The sequence below is a fragment of the Oryctolagus cuniculus genome, chromosome 10 (genome assembly GCF_051225735.1).
Source record: "Oryctolagus cuniculus isolate XC-2025 breed Fujian yellow rabbit chromosome 10, ASM5122573v1, whole genome shotgun sequence".
Lineage (NCBI taxonomy): Eukaryota > Metazoa > Chordata > Mammalia > Lagomorpha > Leporidae > Oryctolagus > Oryctolagus cuniculus.
In genome coordinates this window covers 45,120,173-45,138,152 of record NC_142876.1, presented here as the reverse complement: position 1 = coordinate 45,138,152, position 17,980 = coordinate 45,120,173, and the positions used below count along the sequence as shown (strand labels likewise).

At 40.8% G+C, this 17,980-nt stretch overlaps 1 long non-coding RNA gene across 1 annotated transcript in view; it reads left to right on the top strand.

Moving 5' to 3' along the window:
* The window catches only part of LOC127492391 (uncharacterized), a 107,587-nt gene extending 104,638 nt beyond the window's left edge, over nt 1–2,949 (top strand). The window contains exon 3 of the long non-coding RNA XR_016215134.1: nt 2,900–2,949. This is a non-coding gene — a long non-coding RNA (uncharacterized LOC127492391). The remainder of the gene's footprint in view (nt 1–2,899) is intronic.
* The last annotated feature ends 15,031 nt before the right edge of the window (nt 2,950–17,980 follow it).

The following is a 17,980-nucleotide window of genomic DNA, read 5'->3' as shown; positions in this document are numbered from 1 at the left end:
TGCTTTCCCAAGCTATAGCTGAGAGCCAGGTCAGAAGTGGAGCAGTGGGGACTCGAACAGGAGCCCATATGGGATGCTAGCACTTCAGGTGATGGCTTTATCTGCTACGCCACAGCACTGGGCCCACATCCTATCATTTTCATTGTTTTAGGTGAGGGCACTGAAGTTCAAATAAATTAAGATATTATGGAATTTGAACTTAGGTAAAGACCAGCATGGTTTCCAAACCAGCAGTTCTAAACTTCCCAAACCAATGCCTCCTATGCTTCTGGCTTGGGTGACTGGCTACAGTTCACTAAGGGTGGGGATTGAGAGGCATTATGGGACAGGTCCCCCTGTTCATGTGTACACTATTTCTGTTATAAGAACCCTGGATTTACCTTCTGAGAAAGAACATTTGCTGTTACTACATGCCTGTAGGACAAAGGGAGAAGTCATGTTAACGCCCAAATCTATATCCACATACAGAGTTTTGAGAATTTATGGAGTTAGGGTAATTGGGGTGGAATTGGGTGAAACAAAGTGATGAAGCATAAGTGCAGAGAAAATGAGTGGGTGCAGTCATTTGAGCAGGTGCCATGAAAAATTGTCTTTACATACATCAAAATATGTTTAAAGACCTTGTCATTGGAGGTATATCATTTAACATTCTAATGACAATAATGCAACTCTCAGGTCTGAGTCGATCTTATGTGAGCTCCAGTTGCAAGACTGACTGTAGCCAGTTCTGTCCAGTTTTATCAGGGATATTGGAAAGGTAGCTCAGCAGATTTTATTTGTAAAAACATTTCACTTTTTTTTAAAAAAAAATTTACATACTTGATTTGAAAGGCACAGTTACAGAGGGAGGGAGGGAGGGAGAGAGATTTATTGATCTTTCGTTTACTGGTTGGTTCACTTTCCAAATGGCTGCAAAAGCCAGGGCTGAGCCAGACTGAAGCCAGGATCCAGGAGCTTCATCCAAGTCTTCCATGCGGTTGCAGGGTCCCAAACTCTTGGGCCATTTTTCTCTACTTTCTCAGGCCAATTAACAGGGAGCTGGATTGGAAGTGGAGAAGACAGGAATCGAACTGGTACCTATATGGGATTCTGGTGTTCCAAGTGGTACCTTAACCCACTACACTACAGTTCTGGCCCCTGCAAAATAAATTATTATGGCATTGCAGATTACTATGCAACTGGTAGGCAAAGAAATATTCTGGGCTGTTAGTATGTTAAGTGCCACAGGAATTTTGCTGTTAAAAAAAAAAAAAAGGGAGAGGAATCCTTTGCTGTCCAGTTTAAGAAAGGGTAGATTGGAGAGATTTTGGATGCATGGATCCAGAGCTCAGAAATCAGAACTTGGCTAGAGCTGTAAGTTTAGGAGTGATAGGTGCCTGTTGATAACATGTAAAGGAATATCATTCTCAAGATAAGGTGAGAAAAGAGATGGTCTGAGAACAGAATCCAAGATCCACCGAAGTAGGATAAAGAAAAGGAACCAGAAAAGATTGCTGAATAATAGTCACAGCAAAAGAAAGGAAACCAGAGAACCATGCCAGGAATACTAAGCAAGAATTTTCAGAAGGAAGATGTGACTAATGGCATCAAATGACTGAATGGTTGTCTATTAGGTTTAGAAACTGGGAGATCTTGGCAAAAGCAGTTTCTGATTAACGCTGGTGACCAAAGCAAGCTGCAGTAGGTGGAGCAGTGTGGAGGTTGACAGCACTTTATTTGCCACTGGCACTAGATATTTGTCATTCACTAAACTCCTAAGATGGTTTTTATGCTGCTATGTTCATCTCCCATGGGAATGGGTTCTCCTTCATGGCACAGCCTGTCTCTGATCCTGTCTCCCACAACATTTGCCATAGTAGTGAGCACAGTGCAAGTTCTTATTTGTTAAGAGTTAGGTATGTTGAAGAAGGGGAAGTGGACGGGGTAGGCAGCTGTAAAAGGGGGTCACATTCCTGGTGGGATTCAGAGCATACCTGGGTAGGCAGGAGCTCAAGCATGCAGTTGTGTTTGAGAGTTAAGGGAAGTTCTGGATCAGAGAGACCCATTCTAAAGTCCCGGTTCTGATACTTTGTATGACTGAGACACTATTTGATGTCTGTTTGCTATCTGCAAACAGGGTGCATTAGTTTGAGAGGGTCACTGTAACAAAATTGCACATACTGCACAGTTTACACAGCGTGCGAGTGGTTTCATCAGAAGCCTTGGTCCTTGGCTTGTTGCTGATCACCGCCTGTCTGTGTCCTCACATGGTTGTTCCTCTGTGTTGTCTGTATCCTCACCTTTTCTTATAAGGACACTTACTGGATTAAGGCCTCTCCTAATTATCTCACTTCAAGTTGATCATTTTTGTAAAGGCCCTATCTCCAAATATGGTCACATTCCACTGTGCTAGGGACAGACAATTTCGCCTTAAAGGGGAGAACACAAAACTTGACTTATGATTTGGGGAAGAATAATTGAAAAATAACACACTTAGTACAGTAACTGGTACCTAGTAACTACTGGAGAAATAATCCAGTGGAGAAGGAAACCTGTAGACCTAGAAAGGAAGTGCTCACCTTGCTCAAAAAGGAAGTAGCAAGGAAGCTCAAGGTTCACTTCTTGAGTCATTTCTTCTGGAACACATTCCCTGGCCTAACCTTCACACTCACCCCCAACCCAGTCTATGGACAGATCTCCTCTTTTTTTCTGGGAACATCTGCCTACTTCCACTCTGTCCCTCCTCTCTTGATTATCTTTCCCCTTGATGGTGCGTTTTTTAATGTCAGACCTCACAGCTTCCCATTTCATCAGCATAAAAACAGGACATACAGCACAAGCATTATTTGTTGAATGACTGAATCACTGTCACTGTTTTTGAGATAATCCAGTGACTCATTTTCCCCCATTGTTTCCACAGCAAAGGTGTACATAAAATGAGGAATGAAGAAGATCAAAAACATTAATTCGTGAGTAATTTGAGTTGTCTTGTTTTCACTGAAGTTGCTGTTCAGATCTTCCTCCTTTGAATAAAGGAGACTTGATGGGTTTACATGGCATACAACATACATACTGTTATGCTTTGTCAATATTTAGTTAGCTTTCTCTTTCTCCCAACTGCCCTTGAGCAAATGCTGAATTTTAATTTCGTAATTTTATATTTACACTTTAGCTATAGCCCTTTCACAGTTATGAATATAGAGATCCCGCCTCCCCTCCAAAAAGCTCCATCCAAACTCAAAACAAGCTGTATGTAAATTTGCCTTCTCAACTTTATGCACCTGAGTTAAATGAGGCTCATAAGAACACTTGCAATTTGGTTAATGGTTGCCTTCTGACACAGAATTTTAATTTGGAATTGTATTTCTGAAAAGGTGGTATAGTTTAGAAGCCTGAAGATTTAGAAGACCATTTAAAATGGTACTTTGTCCATGAAGGGCAGTAGAGGGCTTGTTCAAACATTCACTGTGGTCAGGTCTCAACAGATAGCTTTGACACTGAAAAGGTTGAAGTATTTCGAGATCCGGTTGTGTTTAATGCTGTTAATGGGTGATGGAATGCTATTTAGTCAGATTAAGTGGCTGAGTCATGCAGTAAAAAAAAGTGCCCATTTTGAGATGTTGAGTACAAGAGGCAGCCAATCCCATCATTCTTGAAAAGGGAGCAATAAGGCTACTAATGTAGCAAGGGAATTCAGTCTCATATATGTGAATGTGTATGTGTTATATATGTATATATGTAAATATATTCCTTTACATGCCAGGCTTCATCTCTAGAACCTACCCTAAGCACTGAAATAAATCCCACAGTAAACCTACACTTCTAAATTATTTGGTTAGATCAATTTATCCTTTCAGGAAAATCTGTTCACAATACTTGTTTGAAATAAAAATTGAAACAAGTTTCCGAATATTGTGGTGCCTTGGTTGTAAGTAGAAGGACCAGAAGGGTGGAGGCAAGGTTTGGAACTCAGAGTTCACAACACACTTTCTGGGGAAGGTTGTTTTAGCAAGGAGTCCTTAGACTTTTCTTCAAGTGACTCTAATTTCCCAATTGTCAATGTGCTATTTTTATGGGTTTCCTCCTCCTTCTCTCAGTTGTTACAGTAGTTACCCAAATAAATGTATTTATCCAAATATTTTTACACTGTTTTTGCAAAGGCATTGGTGGTCTGAGTGTGTTTGTCATCCACAATTGTGAGTGTGTTTCAGCTTCTCCTGTTCTAGAACAGTAGGATCACTAGCATGATAAACAATAGAGGCTTTCTGAATCTTACTGACTTGGGAAAAAAATACACAGGAGCACTTGTAGACATGTAGCTGTGACAAGAAGACAGAATCGTCAAGTGTTCTTATTCTCACGGCAACTGCTGAGCAGTGTTGAAAAACAAATGGCATTAGCTTAGGATGATAGACTAAGGGTATGTTTAAGAAACACATTTCTCTTCTTTTAATACCTCTCACTACCCTGACACTTCGCTCTCTTTGTTGTGGGTAAATACAAGAAAACATCAGGGTTGGCGTTGTGGCTTAGTAGACCTAGCCACCTCCTGAAGTGCTGGCATCCTATATGGGTGCTGGTTCGAGTCCTGTTTGCTCTACTTCCTATCTAGCTCCTTGCTAATGCACCTGGGAAAGCAGTGGAGGATGGCTGAAGTCCATGGGCCCCTGTGCTTGCATGGGAGACCAGGAAGAAGCTCTTAGCTCCTGGCTTCAGATGGGCCCAGATCTGGCTGTTGGGGCCATTTGGGGGAGTAAACCAGTGGATGGAAGACCTTTCTGCCTCTGCCTCTGCCTCTCTACCTCTGACTTTCAAATAAATAAATCTTTAAAAAAAATTAGGGAGCTGGGATTTCCTAATTTGCTAAGGGTAAGATGGTGGTGTGTGCTGGGGCAGGTGTGAGCTCAGTGTCATCTCACTGCCTTCACAATATGACTTGGCATGACTGAGCATCTCCATGTTGCTTCTAGCAGAAGAAACAATGCCTGGAAAGATGGATGTATGCTACACCTGTGCTGGCACAACTGGGGATTGCAAACCAAACCAAGCATATAGGCCTGTGGCAGTACATATTTGATGCTGCCAGTGTTAGGCCATTTGGGTTGTGTTGTAAAATTAAGTGGGGGCCACAGTCAACATCTTGAGGATGAGAATGACACACTTGGGCTTTAGAAGGATCATTCTAGCAGCCAGCAAATTTGAGAAGTGGAAGCAGAGAGTGATGAGGGGGAGAGAATTTTGGGGAGGCTGCTGATGTGACAGTTGTCCAGTTCCATCCAGTGAGGCTGTGTCACTCAAGGGTGATCACCTGTGAGCTTCTTAGAAATGCAAATGCAAGGTCTTGTCCTGGGGAGTGGAATTTGAATCTCTGGGTATGGAGTCCAGAAAAGTGTTCTCATGGGCTTTCCAGGAAATTCTGAGGCAAATTCAGGATTGCAAAGAAATAGCCACAGGAACCATCTCATTCTTCTTGGAATACCTGTATATGCACCTGTGACTATACCTGAGCTCCTATTCAGGAGATGTGCATACTCTTCAGGGTTAACTTTTCATCCTCATGCAATGAAGGAATGCTTTTCAGTGATTTGAGTTCCACTTGGAAAACCACAACTTCCAGGGAATAAATCAGGCCACCTAGGAATAGTTGAGTCTCTTTATTGAGAGGAGTGTTCCATCAGCCTCGATTCATCAGAGGATCTGGCCTGCATAGTAATAATAATCATGTGATGACAACCAGCATTTGTTTAAGGGGGAATGGATGATGGCAGGGTATGGAGGGCTTAAGTGTTGTGCAGTAATAAATCTTCTCTCTTTGTGAGCTAGGATAATACTAATCATTCTCTTCTTCCCTTCCTCTCACAGCTCTGCCTCTGCAGAGAAAAAGCAGGCAGCAACCTGGTGCAGGTGGATTCAGGGATGTCACAGAAACCTCCAGGAAGATCCTTGATCCTTCCTGATAGTCCTTCATTTTCTGGACAATTTGAAATTCTGTTAATTTCTTATAGTACTTAAGCCTTAGGCACTTCAAATATGAAATTTTTTCTGAGTACATAACAATTTAATAGTACCCCCTCAATGAATTTGAGAAGCCTATATGTTTCTATCTCTTTATCTTAAAATATAAATTAAGATGGCATAGGTATTATATGTATCATACTAATTAAAATATTAATTTCTAAAAATCATACGCTTTCCCTAATCCCCAGTGGATTCCTGCACTGCAATGGCAGGTCTTCATGTGGGGAAAATCCATGATGGGCTCCAGATAGGCAACCTGCCAATATGGAAGGCAGAATAGATAGGTATTGTTCTGGAGAGGAGTTGTACTTTCTTAAAGAGTATTTTAAAAAAAATTTGAGAGGTACAGTTGCAGAGAGAGGAGAGAGAGAATGGTCTTCCATCTGCTGGTTTGTTCTCCGAATGGCTGCAATGGCCAGAACTGAGCTGATCCAAAGCCAGGAACTTCTTCTGTATCTCCTATGCAGGTACAGGTGCCCAAGCACTTGGGCCATCTTCTGCTTTCTCAGGCCATAAGAAGACAGCTGGATGAGAAAAAAAGAGTAGCCTGGACACAAACAGGTGCCCATATGGGATGCCTGGAGCCACAGGTGGAGGCTTAGCCTTTAAGCCACAACACAGGCCATAAAAAGGATTTTTAAGAGTTTAAGAATCACAAGTAAGTGAAACCAATCTACAAATGAGATTTTGCAAGGGATGGTGCTATCTTTATTTTGTAAATAAACAAACTGTGACTCAGCAAAATTAGGTGATTTCCTCTGATTTGCTCAGCAGGAATAGGGTGGATCTGGGATTCAAGGAAGAAAAGCAGTGGGCTTCCAGAACATGGGAGTCAAAGGGCTTAAAAGGGATTATGGACATCAAATTCCTTCTTCTGGTCTCTGAGAAAGGCGAAGCACTCTCCTTACTCAGGGCTAACCTCTCCAGTTATGCCATGGATTTCTCCACCTCAGCCGCCTCTCTTTTACACCACCAGTTTCTCCCACTGCACCAATGATTCCAGTAGGGTAGATGGAGAGCATGTGAGTATAATGAAAACAACCCCAAACCTCTCCAAGTCTGTCTGTTTCATTTTTGTCTCCCCACTTGAGAACTAGTCATCTATACTTATTATTGACCCTCTTCCCTGTGAACACATTCAGAATTTTGATTATAAAAAACCTTTCCTTGAAATTTTTTTGGTTCTCTAACACTCTAAAGCACGATGCTATCCCTGTAACTCTGGTGTGGAGACACCTTCTATTACAGTACATATCACATGTAAGATAGTTTCTCACCTACCTACCATTCTCCTTCAATTGGCCATAAAGCACTAGAGTCGTGTCTTTTTCTCACTGTGCTGGACATTATGCTGAAACAAAACATGGTAGCATATGTATGTTGAAGGAACAGCTGGATGACATTGTCTAGAACTGCTGAACTATATAGGATGAATGGCTCTCCAGATTTGCCCAGGGCTATATGTTTCTAGAACGTGGAACATTTTAGTGTGAAGTGCTGGTGGCTCTACTCTTTAGGTAAGAATTCAAGCTGCTGTGATTTGGCTCCAGGAAGCTTTTCCAGGCTCAACTTCATTACTTCCTCTCATTCTATGTTCCAAAAACACCAAGGTATTTCCTTGAAATTCTTTGCAGATGGACCATTTGCTAAAACTATGGTGAGGAAGCAGGGCCTGGAGCTGAGTGACATAAGAAGATAGAGTACTATTTCTAGTGTATTTTGTTCAACTTGCAAGTGGAGGTCATACAAATGGAGGATACTCAGATTCTACAGGAATTGGTGTGTTTACACAAGGGGTGGGATGTTGAAAGAGCCAGATAGGAGAATGGCATAGTGCAGGGGTTTCAAAGCGTGGCCCTCAGTCCTGCATCATCAGCCTCTCCAAGAAAACTGAGAAATGTAAAATCTTAGCCTTCTTTTAGCACCCATGTCACCCCAACTTTGGCAAACATGTTGGAGGTGGGCCCGGTGATCTGTGTTTTAATAAGCTGTCCAAGAGACTGTAAAACATGTATGAGTTGGAGAGCTCCTGTATGGTGAAAAGGACTCCTTACCAGGAATCGGAAAACCTGGACTATGATGCCAGGTATAACAGAATACCAGTGAGACTGTGCTCAGCTGGCTAAAGAACTCTGGACCTCAGCTTCTCTACCTTCTAACTGAAGGTATTGGGACCCATTCTAAAGCATCTTCACTATGGAAACCCTTTCTCTGTATACTCTAGGGCATATTAATGGAACATTCTTAAATGTGAAGGGCAGAAAGTCATTTCATATGCTGTACCTGGGCAGAGTGGGACCCACTCTTATTATAGCACCAGACACCTCTTAGAGAAGAAAATAGGCTGCTCTATCTGATGTTTACTATGAGAGTAATTTCCCCACATCTCTCTAACTTCTTATTAGCCTATATGCATCTATAGTCCTGAAATTTCAGCCTATGTCAAAACCTTAATTTAATAATTGGTCTACCTATTGCATGCCCATCATGGATGAAATAAGCTGACCTAACATTATTTGGTCAACTACATGAAGGTTTTTTTTTTTTTTTTGCGGAAATACAAGTGGTCTTGGAAAAGTTTGTGAAAATGCATATTATGAAATCTTGCATGGATTTCAGTTTTTTGAACAAACAATTTTCATTATATTTTCCATGAATTTTTGAAGTCTTCTCATTTTGGTAGCCTCTACTAGTTGAACATTGGTTGAGGTGATAGATCTCCTTTTGGGATAACCTTGACACCAGGTTTTAATGACAGCAAAGCTCAAATCCAATTCTGCCATCCACACAAACTTCTGTCTGATAAGTTTGTTGAAGTCCTAGCTTTAGATCCCTTGAGGATTCCAGCAGATCTTTGCATGAGTGTTTTGCTAGAGACAAAGAGGCAGTACTTTAGTGGAGGATTCAGCTCACTTTCAAGCCAGGTTTTGACACAAAGAATTCTGAGTGAGCAGATGAACCTAGTACGATTCCAGAATCCAGCAGCAGGCAACACTCCTGATGGCATAGATTATCAAGCTTGTTGGATTCTTACACCCTGTTCATGCACCAATGAGAATACCTGCACAATATTTTAGAAGACACATAGCTTGATCACCACTCATTTCACCATTGCCAAATCATTTCTTACATCCATGAAACTAACAAAGAAAGCCTCTGGAGATAATCAGCTATCAGGATCAGATAGTGGAAATGTTGCTAGAACCTTACAAGGCAGATGGCGTTTCCATCAGAGTCTTCCAAATTCTATCTAACTACTGTGAAATGGATGTTCCCAAGTAGGGCAGCTGACCTGCCTCCAGCCAGCTATACAAAAATCACCTAACAAGCACTATCTAAGGGGAGTTATATTAAAGTTAATCACAGCATGATTAGGAAATAACAAAGATAATATAATTTCTTTTTTTAACAGATTCATTTTATTTTTTTTGAAAGACAGAAACACAGGGAGAGTGGAGACAGAGATAGCGAGGTCTTCCATCCACTGGTTCACTCCCCAAGTGGCCGCAACAGCTGGAGCAGATCGGGAGCCAGGAGCTTCTTCCAGTTCTCACATGCAGGTGCAGAGGCCCAAGGACTTAGGCCATCCTCTGCTGCTTTCCTAGGCCATGACAAAGAGCTGGATGAGAAGTGGAGTAGCCGGGACTCGAACTGGCACCCATATGGGATGCCAGTGCTGCAGCTGGGGGCCTTAACCCACTGCACCACAGCACCAGCCCCAATATAATTTCATAATATGAGAATGCTGTATTTTTAGATTAGAAATTGCTAGTTGAAGGTTGATAACTTCGTGTGATTTAACCTAAAAACATGGTCTTTTTTAAATTTTTCCAAATTTACATAAGGTGAACAAATCTCACGTATTTCATATATACAGATTTAGGAATGTAGTGATATTTCCCACCCTGCACTCCTTCCAACTCATGCTCCCACCCTCCTGCCTCCTTCCTTCCTTTTAATTTTTGTAATGACATATTTTCAGTTTATTTTATAATCATAACCTTAACCCTCCACTAAGTAAAGAATTCAACAAAGAAAAACACTATTCCTCAACATTTGAGACAAGGGTTATAAGCAATAATCAAATTTCAAAAAGTCAGTTGTATACATATACATTACTTTTTTTGTACTCTTAGTTACCACAGATCAGGGAAAACATTTGTCTTTTGAGGACTGTTTCTAGGTGTATCCATTTTGTTGTGAAAGACAGGATCTCATTCTTTACAGCTGAGTAATACTCTTTAGTGTATATATACCACATTTTCTTTATCCAATCATTGGTTAATAGATATGTGGGTTAATTTCATATCTTATGTATTGTGAATTGAGCTGCAGTAAACATGGAGGTACAGATAACTTTTTCATATGCTGATTTCATGTTTGAGCAAATTCCCAGGCGTGCGATGGCTGGATCATATGGTAGATCTATTTTCATATTTCTGAGGGATCTCCAAACTGTCTTCCACAATGAATGTACTAGTTTACATCCCCACCAAGAGTGGATTACGGTACCTCTTTCCTCACATCCTTGCCAGCATTTATTGTTTTTGACTTCTGTGTAAGAACTATTTTAACTGGAGTGAGGTGAAACCTCCTTGTGGTTTTAATTTACATTTCCCTGATGCCCAGTGATCCTGAGCGTTTTTTCATGTGTCTGTTGGCCATTTGAATTTCCTCGCTTTTTTTTTTAAAGTTTTTATTTATTTATTTGAGAGGTAGAGTTACAGATAGTGAGAGGGAGAAACAGAGAGAGAGGTCTTCCTTCTGTTGGTTCACTCCCCTAATGGCTGCAACAGCTGGAGCTGCGCCGATCCGAAGCCAGGAGCCAGGTGCTTCTTCCTGGTCTCCCATGCGGATTCAGGGGCCCAAGCACTTGGGCCATCCTCCACTGCCTTCCTGGGCCACAGCAAAGAGCTGGACTGGAAGAGGAGCAACTGGGACAGAATCCGGTGCCCATATGGGATTCTGGGACCACAGGCGGAGGATTAATCTACTGCACCAGGGCGCCAGCCCTTGAATTTCCTCTCTTGAAAAATGCCGGTTCAATGCCTTTGCCCACTTCTTAACTAGATTGTTTTGTTGTTGAACTTCTTGAACTCTTTATTCTAGATACTAATCCTGTATCAGTTGCATAGTCTGCAAATATTTTCTTCCATTCTGTTGGTTGCCTCTTCACTTTGCTGTGTGCGAAAGCTTCTTAGCTTGATGTAACGACATTTGTCAATTTTGGCTTTGATTGCCTGTGCTTCTGGGGTCGTTTCTAAGAAGTCTTTGCTTATGCCAGTGTCTTGCAGTTTCCTAAATGTTCTCCTCTAGTAATTTGATGGTATCAGATTATAGGTTTAGATCTTTGATCTATTTTGAGTTGATTTTTGTGTAAGGTGTAAGGTAAGGGTCTTGTTCCATACTTCTGTATGTCGAGATCATGTTTTCCCAGCACCATCTGTTGATGAGTGTTATTTTTCCAGGCATTGATTTTAGCTCCTATTTCAAAGGTTAGTTGGTTGTAGATGCAAACACATGGTCATGAGTGTCAGAATACAGTTGGCTTCTATATCCAATAGATTCCACATCGATAGGTTCAACCAGAAAGAGAATATTCAGAAAGTAAAATTTTATCTGTACTAAACATGCACAGACTTCTTGTCATTATGTGCTGAACAACATAGCATAAGGCTATTTACTTAAAGTATAGGTTGTTTCAGGTATTATAATCTAGAAAGGATTTCAGATATATGGGAAGATGTGCATAGGTTATATGCAAATACTTCATGGCATTTTGTACAAGGACTTGATCCTCTATGGATTGTGGTATCCTGGGAGTGGATCCTGGAACCAGTTCCCCCAAGGAACTGCAATAATGACTGTGGTGTTCTCATTGTTTTCTGGCCCTATTTTTGCTGATCTTGAATACCCTGGCTGCCACCTCCCCTTTTTTTCTCTGCCTGAGATGGTTCCATTCTAATCCTTTTCCTACTAAGTCCTACTCATCCTTCAGACCCTGCCTTAGATGTCACCTTATACAGAGAATCCTGGCCTCCTCAGATAGACCTGGACATCATAAACCTTCTGTATTCACTGCCTCTGAGTACTGTGTGATAAATTCTATGAACTCATTTGTGTTGACCACTTGGTTGTGAGCTCCTGAGAGCTGGACTTCTTACTAGAGAGGATAGAGCCAAAGGCATAAAGTAGTGCATGGTGATCTATAGCATGAATCCTTGAAAAACCTGCTTAGGAAGGCAAGTGAACTTAACTTGTTAGAGAATAAGGGCCCCAGTGGGTAATCTAAGTCATATTATAATTGTTAAGTTCGGAGATGTGGTTTGAGATATGCCATAAATTAATAGGGATAGAGAAGTGAAGATGAGGTTGATAGAAAGCCAGTTATAGACATTTTAGAGATGAAGCTATCAGTCCTTGTCCTAAGTCTTCCAGTTATAAGAGATAATGGAGAACACTGGCCACTCACTTTACCCACTCTGGAACCAAGAATCCCTGATGAACCTCACAGAATGCTCTGGACACCACCAGGTCTGTGCAAGGAGGACAAACGGGGATGGGTGAGGCACGACAATAGCTGTCAATCCAGTTAAAATAGAAATGATATCATCTGGGATCATGCAACAAATTAACATACAATTCAGCATAATGAGAAATCAGAGCGGTAGAAAAGAGAATAACAATACATGTGTATACCAAAAATCAGGAAGCAAAAGACCGAAACTGCTGGATTTCAGCATTAGGTAGATCTTGCCCATTTTCTAGGAAGATGCATCCAGGAAGGAAGAGAACTGTGTCCCTGCCATTTTGGGGTCCAGCATAGTATCTCTTGTAGATTGTGATGTCTTACTTAGCCCCATGCTCATCGGATTAAGAGTGTACATTATTTACATGAAAACAAATATGAACATTAGGAGGCATTTTTTTCCCTGTGTGCAATTTCTACTAAAGAATTTACATTCTTCCAATTTGCTGCTTTGCTGCACCATTTCATATCCACCCAAGATATGCACAAGGCCCTCACAGTTAGGAAAGTGCTGAGGAAATGTACCCTTTTCACACTGAATCCCTTTTTGAAGCCACTAAATTCTTATTCATTTGAAATTCTCCTTTCTAAGCATCTGCTGTGTTTTGCATGTATCAGCTGACTCCAAATCATGATATAAGAGTGGGAAGATGTTTGATTTTAAACATTTAATTATGAGTGCCCTGTTGCAGTGTTTTTACTCTGATTAAAAATGGCCTTTTTGATAACAAAAGCAGAGGACTATGTTTTATTTATGTTGCAATTGATGAATTCTTTAGAATGAGAATTCTGAATGTTTCTTAGCAACACAAAACATGAATACCATATGGTGGAGCTGCTTCCTGCAGCGTTAGGATAAACATCATGAATAGCATTAATGTAAACCACATGTATTAGTGGCACCAGCCTTACCAGCTCAATAGATTTACAGACCAAAGCTGAACCAGAAATATCTTATGAAATCCAACATTGAACTTTAATGATGTAAAGAGACTTGGGATTTTTTTTTTTTTTATTTTCGAAAAGGCCACTTTTAGAATCTTTCCTTAACCACATAGGGATACTTTTGCTTATTGGTATAGATTTTTAGGACTAAGAATTTCCCAAGAGGCCAACTTTCAAGCCTGCTTTTGATGTGATTGTGGACTTCTGTCCTTCAAAAATTGTTATTCGAATGGAAAGGCAGCAAACCATTAAAAGCCTTTGAAGCATCCCAGGACCATGTATTTGTAGCTATGCCCAGATAACCAGAAAGAGTAACTGGCTAGCTTGTGGAGAAGTTTTTGTGCTTTTTGAGGACAAACCACACAGGCGAGGTTGACCATTAGGACACTGCAAAGGGTGATGGAGAGCCAGCGGGAGTCACAACAGTGGAGAGTGCCCTTTGAGGTCTGTTTTATTTTCAAGTATCAGCAGGGAGGACGTTTCTCTGCTGTGCTATTTCGTTCAACATTTAATTGATAATATGTGACTTGGCTGAATTACTGTAATCTGTAGGGGTTCTGTTACTGCAACCTAGATTTTTAAACATTTGAAGTCTTTTTCAAAGGATTTGTTCCTTTGCTGTGCCCGTTTCATGCTGCTTATGTCCTGCTCAGATGAAAGGAGACAGAAACAGGATAGTCCTAGCTCTCACTGTCATCTCTCCCTGCTTGCTTATTCGGAGTATGTGCTATGTGCCGGATGTTGGGCCAGCTGCTTGGCATTGTTTCTGTGTTAGCACCACTGCCCTATTGAGTTGTACCCTTCTATTTAAGTGCTACTGTTGCCTATGAGAAGAGGCTAGTCCATCCTATCTCCATTTTTATCCCTTGCTCCCACTTTCCTTTCTCTACACCAAGACTTTCCAATATTTTTAATGGTGACGGTCCATGTCAATCAGATTGGAAATAAATTATTGATGCCAGGTGGAAGGTATATTGGATTCATTATGCTATTTTTCCACTTTTATATAGGGATGAAGTTTTTCATAATAAAAAGTTATAGTAATCTGTGTTGATGACTCTTCCAAAACCCACCACAATTCGTGAATATTGTCACTTCCATTTCAGCTCTGCTAGGCAAGACCACATGTCAGATTTCAATATCACTTGGACTAATTCTTCCCCAAGATCTCAAGCCATGAAGTTTTCTCATCTAGACTCACGTTGCACCTTGCTCACTCCCATTATCGCCTCCCTTTCTGAATTCATCACTGACCAACATCCAGCTCCCCCATTTTTCTGCCACCCTCAGTCCTCAGACCATTTATTTCATTTTGGTTTCAATTATGTTCCTGACAGGCCTGGATCCCTTGCAGCAGGCAATGAAATACTTCTTACATCATGTTCTTAATTTCTATTCTGTTGTGTTTATAGGGCATCTGTTCCTTCAGTCTTTTCTCATGGAAGCCCTATCACACATTTTTGCTTCTGCTTACTTTTGTAGCAAATAGCATTTTGTAAGTTCAATAGCCAATTGAATGTCATAAAATGATTAAAATATTCTATGAATCTGTAGTGTTCAATATGGTAGCCACAAGCCACATGTGCCTCTGAGGACTTGATGTGACTGATAAGGATAAGAAACTTGAATTTTATTAAATTTTCATTTATTTAAATATAAATAGTCATGTGTGGCTCTAGTGACTACAGTGCTGGGCAACACAACCCTAGAATCTGTGGCATTGTTAGAGTTTCAGCATTGTTGCTGTTATCCAGAGAGTCTCATACCATGGTCATGTTTTCTTCTCCATGTGAGAGCAGCTGTTCTTTATTGTGGATATTTTCTCTTTGGGGTGCCTTTGCTGGTGTCTCTGGGCACAGGGATTATAGAGCATTTGCCCTCTCCCTGAATCTCTAATTTTATGGTTCATGCTTAGTATCAGACACTTGGAATCCCATCACGCCTTTCTGAAGCCCTGGAGAATGGTCTCTGGCCAGTTTTGTTGTTGCCACATTCTCTTTTCTAGGCTTCATTCTCTGTGTGGCAGGTATAATGAATGTACTAAAATGAAATTCAGAATGACTTCTTTCTTTTGCCATTACAGGGAGGTTAACATGCTTCAGTCTAGAATGTTCTGCTTCTGCTTTTTGCATCATTGGTTCCTCATCTTTCAAATCTCAGCTTAAATGATACCTTTTTTGCAGAGGCCTTCTCAGACTTGTCTGAAAAATGTTCTCGTTTCACTGTCTCAGGCACTGTTTTTCCCTTCTGTAGCATTCGCTTCAATTTTTCACTATTTTATCTTTTGACTTGTCTTCTATGGAATGCACATTCTATGAAAGCTAGAATCCTGGTTGGTTTTGCTTCTTCTCCATTGGCTTATTAGTACTTAGCATGTGATAGACACTGAATACAGAATTGTAGAATGAATTTTTGAATTATTTCCATCATCTTGCTAATAGCTGAATCCCACCTGGGAGAAGTTAGCTTTTCAGCCTGAGCAGCACAGAAAACTATTCCCAGATGCCATCTCAATGTCCCCTTCTTATCTTTCAGAGCTGTGCAGTGGTGGGAGCTCTTGACTTGTAAGTTTCCTCTTTTATGCCTTCCTTTTTCAAGAAACTCTGGATTTATTTTTTTCCTTTCCAGTGAAATTTCTCCCCCTGTTCCCCTTCCAGAATTTTTTCAACAGCTGCCACTTCGTTCCTGGGTTTCTGTTGGATGCTTTTGTTACTTCAGAGAAAGTCACATTTGAGATTTGAGCCCATGGTCTTTAACTGCTCCTCACTGCTATGGGCAGACTTCCGGGTCCCCTGGCACTGAAGTCATGGTAGATTCCCCACATGGCCCCCCCTTATGTATAGAACTCATTTTTGGACAGTTGTCCCTTGTTGTCTGTGAGGAATTGATTTTGGGACTTCCATGGATCCTGAAATCTGTGGATACTTAAGTCTTTTACATAAAAGGTAGTATTCGCATAAAACATACACACATTTTCCCATATGCTTTAAATCATCTCTGGGTTACTTATAACGCCTGACACAATGTAAACACTTCAGAACTAATTTTTTATATTTGTTGGGGAATAATAGTAATAATAAAAAAGTCTGTGTATGTTCAGAATAAATGCCATTTTCCTCTACAAATATTTTCTATCTCCAGCCGGTCAAAACCATGGATAGAAATAAAACAGAGGGCCATTTCTATAGCTGTCTCTGTATTCCCAGCTCTGTCCTCTGTCTTGTTGGATAGAATTCATGATGAGTTGACCCCATTCCTCCTCAGAGTCTGGACAATAGCATGGTGCCATCTGCCATTTTGTTAGAAATACAAAAGTTCTGGTCCCAGTCCAACTCCATGTGTCCAAGTGTGAGTGAGGGGATATTTTGCTCCAGGGGAAGGACAAAGTGGGAACTTCCTGTAATTATTCTACATGTTCTACCATGGAGCTGAGAGTCATCTTCCTGGGGACCCACAAGTGATTCTTGCTCTGCTCAAGGGGAAAAAGAATTTCTCTCCAATGGCAGAAATGTTCAAAGTCTATTGACCATGTCCTGGGAATGGAGCTTGCATTGTCCTGTCTTGGTGAATTTGCCACCTACATAAGCTCATTAAAACTGGGCTGTAGTGGTATACTGATGTAAGAGTTGTAGGGTTGAAGTCCTAACTACTTGCTTTTGGTGATATCAGGACATTATTTTGGTCAAGGTTGTCTAGAGAAATAGAACCATTTGATATCTGTATATGTAGAAATATGAGGGGATTTATTATGGGAGCTGGTTCATGTGATTATAGATATGGAAAATCCCATGCTACACTGTCTGCAAGCCACAGATCCAGGAAAACTGGTGGTGTAATTCAGTCTGCATCTCTGAGAACCAGGAGTGGAGGTATGGTGGGGTAGGGAGCTGGCACTGGTGTAAATCCTGGAGTTGGAAGCCTAGGAGTTCTGATGTATAAGAGTAGGAGAAAACAGATGTCCCAGCTCCAGAAGAGAAAATTCATCCTTCCTCTGCCTTTTCATTATATCCAGAGCCTTGGATAATGGTGAGGCTGGATCTTCTTTAATCATCTGCTGATTGAAATGCTAATCTCTACCAGAAATACTCAAAAATTATGTTTTATCAGCTATCTTGATATTCCTTAGCTCAGTCAAGTTGACACATAAAATTAGCCATCACAGGCAAAAATTACATAATCTGTGTCTAACGCATGCATTAAAAGAACACAGGAGCACTTATGGAGTGATTGTGATAAGTCAGACATTGAACTAAGTGCCTTCCTGGAATTCATACTTATTACTTAGAACACCTTAAATGTCATTTTTTGGGGGCATGATCTTCCTATTTTGTATGGAGTCTTGGAGCTTGCAGACATGACATACTTTAACAAAAGTCATATAGTTGGTGAATGGCTAAGATGTTTTTCAAATCTGAGTCTGTCTCCAGATTGATCCCCTAATGCTATGTAGCACCTCTCCCAGCTGACAGCTTGGGGTTCTTGAGAAAATGCACTGAAATAATAGCATTC